General features: G+C 38.0%; 1 non-coding gene across 1 annotated transcript; it reads left to right on the top strand.

Moving 5' to 3' along the window:
• The first annotated feature begins 301 nt into the window (after window positions 1-301).
• LOC141616506 (small nucleolar RNA R71) lies at window positions 302-408 on the top strand. The gene has a single exon (XR_012530852.1). It is a non-coding gene; the product is annotated as a small nucleolar RNA R71 (small nucleolar RNA).
• Window positions 409-7,282: the final 6,874 nt, after the last annotated feature.

The following is a 7,282-nucleotide window of genomic DNA, read 5'->3' as shown; positions in this document are numbered from 1 at the left end:
CGATGATTTTGAGTTTTCCTCAAGTCTAGCCATAGCTTGTTCAAACTTCAAGTTGATTGTGTCAATGTGAGCACTAAGTTGAGCACCCAATTGAGTAACGGAGTCCATTTCATGCTTTCCTCCTCTAGTAGCCTTGCGAGGTCTACTATATTGTGAACTATGGACCGCCATTTCCTCAATCTTGTTCCATGTTTGATTGTCATCAACTTCGGTGAACATTCCATTTGATCCCATATTGAGAATGTTCCTAGAATCTTCATATAAACCATTCCAAAATTGTTGCACCAAAAACCATTCGCTAAGTCCATGGTGAGGACATGAGCGACAAATTCCCTTGAACCGCTCCCAAGCTTCATACAAAGACTCTTCATCCCTTTGCTTAAAACCCGTAATTTGAGCTCTTAGCATGTTGGTCTTTTCCGGTGGGTAGAATTTTTTGTAGAAAGCTAGAGCCAACTTCTTCCAAGAATCTATTCCAAGTGTGGCCTTATCAAGGCCCTTCAACCATTGCTTTGCGGTGCCGATTAAGGAAAAAGGAAATAAGACCGATCTAATTTGGTCTTGAGTCACGCCCGTTTGAGAGATAGCATCACAATAATCACAAAAGGTTTCCATATGAGAATGAGGGTCCTCACTAGGCATTCCCCCGAATTGGCTCCTCTCAACTAGTTGGATGAAGGCGGACTTGGCAATAAAATTTCCGGTGAGATGTTGCGGTGTAGGAGTACCATTTGGTAGATTCTCCTCGGTGGGTACGGAGTGTGACGAGAATTTTGGCATTGTAGGTGGATTTTGTGGGGTATTGTGTAATGGGTTTTCTTCTCCTTCTATTGCGAAAGGATTGACAAACTCACTAGTGGGTTGAACAACACCTCTCAAATTCCTCCTAACAAGTCTCCTATTGTTCGTCTAGGTTCTTTCGATTTCACGGTCAAAAGGTAACAAATCACTTTGTAACCTTCTAGACATGCAAAATATCAAACAACTTAAAAACAATTAGAACAAACCTCGAGGATTTTTACTTCCTCAAGGCGAAGAAAGACACAACTAATAACAAAAAGGAAATCTAAATCAAACAAACACCGTCCCCGGCAATGGCGCCATTTTTGATCGGTCCGTTTCGTATTCACAAATAAATAGATGTGGTCGTTGGTCACGGTCGAATCAAAACATAATTTATAGCTTAACAAGCAACTCTACAATTAGTAAAGAGGCAAGTAAAGGTCGGATCCCAAGGGACGGGAGTTGAAATGAGATTTCTATTGTAACTAGTGGTGTCTAAGGGGTGTCACAAATTGGGTTGATGTAGAAGGTTACTAAACTAGAATAACAATGAAAATAAACAAGCAAGATGAATTAAAGGGGTGTAAACAATTGATTAAAGGCACTAGGGTGTCATGGGATCATAGGGGAATCATGGGATATGATCATACAAACATGTTCTCAAATTATAAGCAAGCAATTATTGTTGTGATGGATTGAGTTCGGTTATATCTTACAATCCTAGGAAAGTTTGGGTCCCGGAGCCGAATCGATTAGATTGTACAACACCTACAAGTCGACTTAATCTTCCCTACTCAACAACATGCATGGTCTAATGAGACTCGAGTTGGGTTATGTCTTACAAGTCTCATTGAAAAGATAGGAGATGATAGTAAATGCAAGGATTCATAGGCTTAGCATTTCATCAAATATAACATGTGCATGAGTTGAGATCAAAACAAGCAAGCAAATAAAACATGAAAGCATATTAATTTAAGCATGAATCATTCCCCATGTTGGTTTCCCCTAATCACCCATTAACCCTAGCTAAGAGACTACTCACTCATTATCATGTTGATCATGCTAGCAAGGTTGTCAATCATACCAACAATATGAAACATGATGAATAAATGAATGTAATTAACAATAATTAAAAAGGGATTAAGAGATTATACCTACTAATGATTCCAATAATAAAGCAAGAATAATAGAAGTACTTGAATGCTAGATTGAGAGGTTGTCAATCTCCCAATAATAACCCAAATAATCTTCAATTACCCAAAATAAAGGATGAACAAAAGAGAGATTAAAGAACTAAAACTTGGATTAAAACTTGATTAATACTTGATTACAATATTGAAGAGAGATTTGATTGATATTAACTACACTAATTATTGATAAGAAGAACATGCTCCTCTAATTAGACTAATGGGGTATTTATAGTGAAAATTAGGGAGGATGCATTAGGGTTAACTAAGGGCAAAACTAGTAATTACACTTTTTAAGTTGAGCAAGGAGAAGCCAGTATTTTTGGAGAGAAGGGCTTCTCTTTTTATAGCTTGAAGAAGACAACCCGTGCTGTGAAGGAATCCGGGCGGATTAAGGTCAGGACGGCCAGATTTGGGCGATGGAATCCGAGCGGATTCTGGGGAATCCGGGCGGATTGTTTGAGGGAATCCGAGCGGATTCCAGTGGGACGCTCGATTGTGCAAGGGCAGGACGGGCGGATTGTTGACAATCCGCTCGGATTGTCAGTCAGCGTGGTAACTTCTTCTTTTCTTCCCTTTTCTTCATAAATTCCTTGGGGATTTCCTTGGGGACTCAAGGATCTTTTCTCAACATTGCTCTTCTACTATGATATGTACAAAGGCCTTCTAATCTTGTCTCTCCTTGATGCTTGGTCATTGAATTTGATCAATTTAGTCTCGATTTGCCATGAAAATGCAAGATTCTTACTCCTTTCCTACCAAGGGATCAAAATCTCAAAGAATATGCAAAACAAAGAACTAAAGATAAGAAATGACCCAAATAAGCACTAAAAAGCATGGAAACAAGGGTAATTCGGGGGCTAAATATGCGCCAATTATGGTCACATCAATACAAATGACCCATATCATACTTGCATATACACTCGAGACAGACGTAAACAAATTGGCTCAAACCCAAGCTAGAAACCCGTCTAGAAACAGCCCCAAACATAACTCGACACAACCCCTTGTTCGACCAAAACCACAGTTTGAACCCATCTTAAGGCGAGTTTTTAAGCATACAAAAGATGAAATCATTCCCATACAAATGACCCAATTCATACATGGACATTCCCTTGAGACGGAAATAAGAAAGTTGGCTCAAACCACTAACCAAACATTGACCAAAAACTGTGTATAAAACCGTCTCACAGCCCTATTTTCACGTTTTGAGCAGCCCCATTTGAGCTATATGCAAAAACTCACTTGTTCTTTCGACAATGATAGAAATGAGAACCACCATAAGAACAAATACAGTATCCCTATTCTCGACTACAATTGAAAATCTTTCAACAAATTGATATTATGATCCTTCTATTCAAAATAAATAATTAGAGATACTAGAAATCTTTGGTCGACCTATTTGCGTTAAATACATGTTACTCTCGTTTCCTTTTCAATTGTTGTTGACATGACCTGGTCCATCATCATCCACAAAATTTAGAAGAATAATTGTGAAATGGTATCATCATCCATAAAATTTCGTTTTCAATTGCTATGTTGTATTACGTATTTTAGAAGAATAAAGTGTATTGCCATCTCATTGCTATTTGGTCCAATTTGCAACAAATATCTCATAGCCACATCAAGTCACCAAGATGAGAATGCCGCTAATAAGAAGGGAACACAGTATATCGAAAATCCACAAGAATTGACAGTAAGTTGGGAAAATATAAAGCATACACATAGCAGCCTGATGAGCTCCTATTTCTACATTGTTTTGGCATCATTTGGAGCTCATTTGGTAACGGGTTTTGATGATTTTCACGTTATTTAACAATTTCCGAATGCCTTATCATTTAGCACGATTTCTAGTGAAGAATGAGGAGCCAAGAGACCAAGAGAAGCGTCCAAGGAAGGGTGAAGAACAAGCATTGAAGAAATACCATGAGAAAGCCTTCCAAGGATCAAGAAAAGCACGAAAGAAAAGAGCATTCCAGGCCAGAACTCGCATGGTGCGAGTTTCCAGATCCCAGAACTCGCACGGTGCGAGTTTTCTGGGTTTGTTCCGTTTTGTGTTACAGGCTTTTCCTATGTTAAGCCCATAATTATTAGGTTATGTTAGGCTATATATAGGATGTTTTCCTCTAGGTTAAGACATCTTATACTCATTTTAATTAATCAAGTTGTAATTTTGGGAATTATTCATCTTTTTGATTGGGTTTAGATCTACTATGAAGAACTAATCTCCTCATCTTAATCCGGCTCAAAGGTGTAATCTTTGGTTGTAAGACTCCTTAATCTTTCCTTAATTTTCATTATCATTGTTAATCCTTTGTGTTTATTGATTGAATTTTGGAAACCTTGTTTAAATTGAGTAATTAAGTGTAATTTCCTTGTTGCTTAATTAATCAGGTTCCTTAATTTATTGTTGTTGGGGTTATTAAGTGTGATTTCCTTGTAATCTTATCTTTGCAACACCTTGTTATTTTGCTAATGAATGTGATTTCTTCTTGACTTAACTAGCAAGTAAAAGATTAACTTGTAATTAGGCATTAATCGTGATTTCATTGTGTCTAATTACCCCTATTGAATCTTTAGTGTTCTTATCTTCTTATTAATTTGACCAATGTATGTGATTTCTACTTGGTAGGATTGATAAGTTGGGTTATTTGATTAAGTGTGATTTCCTTGTCATTTGGCCATTATTAAGGAGATTTAGAAGATTAATCTTCACAATAGGATGATAATATATAATTAAAGGATTGATTGAGTGATTTTATCAACAAAAGTGCCTCACTTTATTGAGTCGGATTTTGATAAATTTCCATCTTAAAACTTGATTGCTTGATTACTTGTTGCTCACTCTTGTTTGAATATTGTTTTGTTTTTGCTACTTTTGAAAACCAAACCAAAACCCCCCCTTTTTCCATACTTGTTTGTAGTTTAATTTGTCACCATTGTTCTAGTTGCTCTTTTAAATTCACTATTGCAAAACCCCCCTTCTCTTGGGTTCGATCCCATTTCTTGCTACTTTACTAGTCTAGAATTAGTATTAATTAGTACGTATTGTGGTTTATAAATTGTTAATTTGGCCGTCTTAAATAGCGACGTTTTACGCGTGTCAAATTTTAGCGCCGTTGCGGGGGAAGGGTAACGGTTTTGCTAGTGTTTTTGTTGGTGATTTAGAATAGTTGTGTTAGTTAATCTTTGTTCATTGTTGTAAGTGTCTTGTTCATTACTTGTGTGAACCTTTTTGATTGTGTGCTCTTGTGTAGAATTGTTTATGGTCAATACTAGGAACTCAAGTGAGCCCCTTTTTCCATTCAACCCGGAGATTCAAAGATCACTTGCTTGGATAGGAGAAAGTATTAGAAGAGACCCCCCGGTTATTGAAGAAATTAATCCCGTCGGACAACAAGACCAAGAGGAAGATAACACCGTTGCTTTTGTTCTAGAAACCGAGCCACAACCCATAAGAATCATCATGGGGGATGCCGAAGAACCACCAAGACATGACCCACATGAGGAACCACGTCCACCAAGGCCTAGGACCATCAAAGAACTCACTACACCGGATCTTACACAAGTCCCTTTGTGTATCTCCTTTCCGGCCTTGGCGGAAAATGCCACCTTTGAACTCAAGTCCGGGCTCATCCACCAATTGGCCCAATTCCATAGACTTAGCACGGAAGATCCCAATAAGAATCTAAACAAATTTCATGTGGTTTGCTCAAGCATGAAGCCTAATGGGGTCACCGATGAGCAACTTCAACTAAGAGCCTTCCCTTTTCACTCAAGGACGCGGCAAATGATTGGCTTTACTATCTCCCCACCGGGAGCATCACTACTTGGACTCAAATGAAGAGGGCTTTCCTAGAGTAGTATTTTCCCGCTAGTCTCTCCTCTCAATTGAAGAAAGAAATAAGTAATGTTGAACAAATAGATGGGGAGAACTTGTATGAGTATTGGGAGAGGTTCAAACAACTTCTTGCTAGCTGTCCATGCCATGGGTATACCGACCACGACCTACTCTTGAACTTTTGTGGTGGTCTCCTTGAGGATGATGCTAGGATGATTAAAGCCGCAACGCAAGGAGGGATTGAATACATGTCGGTCCAAGAAGCAAATGAGTTGATTGAAAGATTGGTAGGAAGCTCTAGGAATTTCGGGAGGAGAATTAGGAAGGCAAGTGTGGCATCTTCTTCAAGGCTGATACCCGTCGTTGTGAGTACCAAAAATAAGATTTATAATTTCCTATTAAGACTAACCTAGGCTAGTGGTAACAGGGTCGAACCACAAGGAGGCAGATGTAAATTCTAGTTGTCTAAATTCAGTCTAAGGTAACAGTTATGGGGGTTGAGTTTGAGATGGTATATAGCTAAGAACAAATAAAGATAATAAACTAAAAGATGGTTTAAACAGATAAAGAAGGGGTACTAGGACGATCGGTTCATTAAAGCTTCGGCGGCAGCATATTAAACAGGTCTAAATCGAACACAAGTGAGGCGGGAAACAAGAGGTCCTTTCAGTCCACTCTTAACAGATAGCATCTTTCGATCTCGCTATAGGTCCCTAATATCACTAATACTGACTCTCGTCCTGAAAAGTGACTAATGGTCTAAACTATACCTATCTTTCGATCTTAGCACAGTTTAGTCGATTTAATTGGTAGTCAAATAACTTTCCCTATCTTTCGATCTAATGGGTTAGTCATAAAATAAGCATCTAACTGGTCGCATGCATTCGATTCGTTAAATACAAGATTAAAATCAATTAAAACGAAAGGTAACCTCACGAGGTCAGTCGATCGACCGAGAAGGTCAGTCGATCGACTGACATGCGAATCAGACTGTATTCAATACTTTGCCTCCTAGGCTAAAACTCGCCTACATCCTAGCACAAACTACTTAGCTACTCATGCTAAGGGTGAAAACAATAACAAAACTAATAAAGTAAACAAAGGAATTCATGCTAAAAACTGTAGAACAAACAATTAACATAAACAATGATAACGGTTGCGGGAATCTACTTAGCAATTCTAAACTATTGATAAAATAAAGATGAACTAAAAGTAAGGCAGAAGAATACCGAGTTGCAGAGGAAAGATTAGGACTAGGAATTAAAAATCCAATGCTCAACAATCCCAAACCCTAACTAACTATCAAGAACCTTATGCGAAAACTTAATGAAAATTACTGAATAAAACCTGATTAAAAACTCTATGAAAACTGAATGATAAACTAGGTATTCTCAGTTACGTTATATAGAAAGTTCACGTAATAATTATTCCAAAACCTAAACTTAATGGGCTTCAAGTTCCTCGGTCTTTT

Source organism: Silene latifolia, chromosome 11, assembly GCF_048544455.1.
Source record: "Silene latifolia isolate original U9 population chromosome 11, ASM4854445v1, whole genome shotgun sequence".
Lineage (NCBI taxonomy): Eukaryota > Viridiplantae > Streptophyta > Magnoliopsida > Caryophyllales > Caryophyllaceae > Silene > Silene latifolia.
This window is presented reverse-complemented; position numbering and strand designations above follow the sequence as displayed.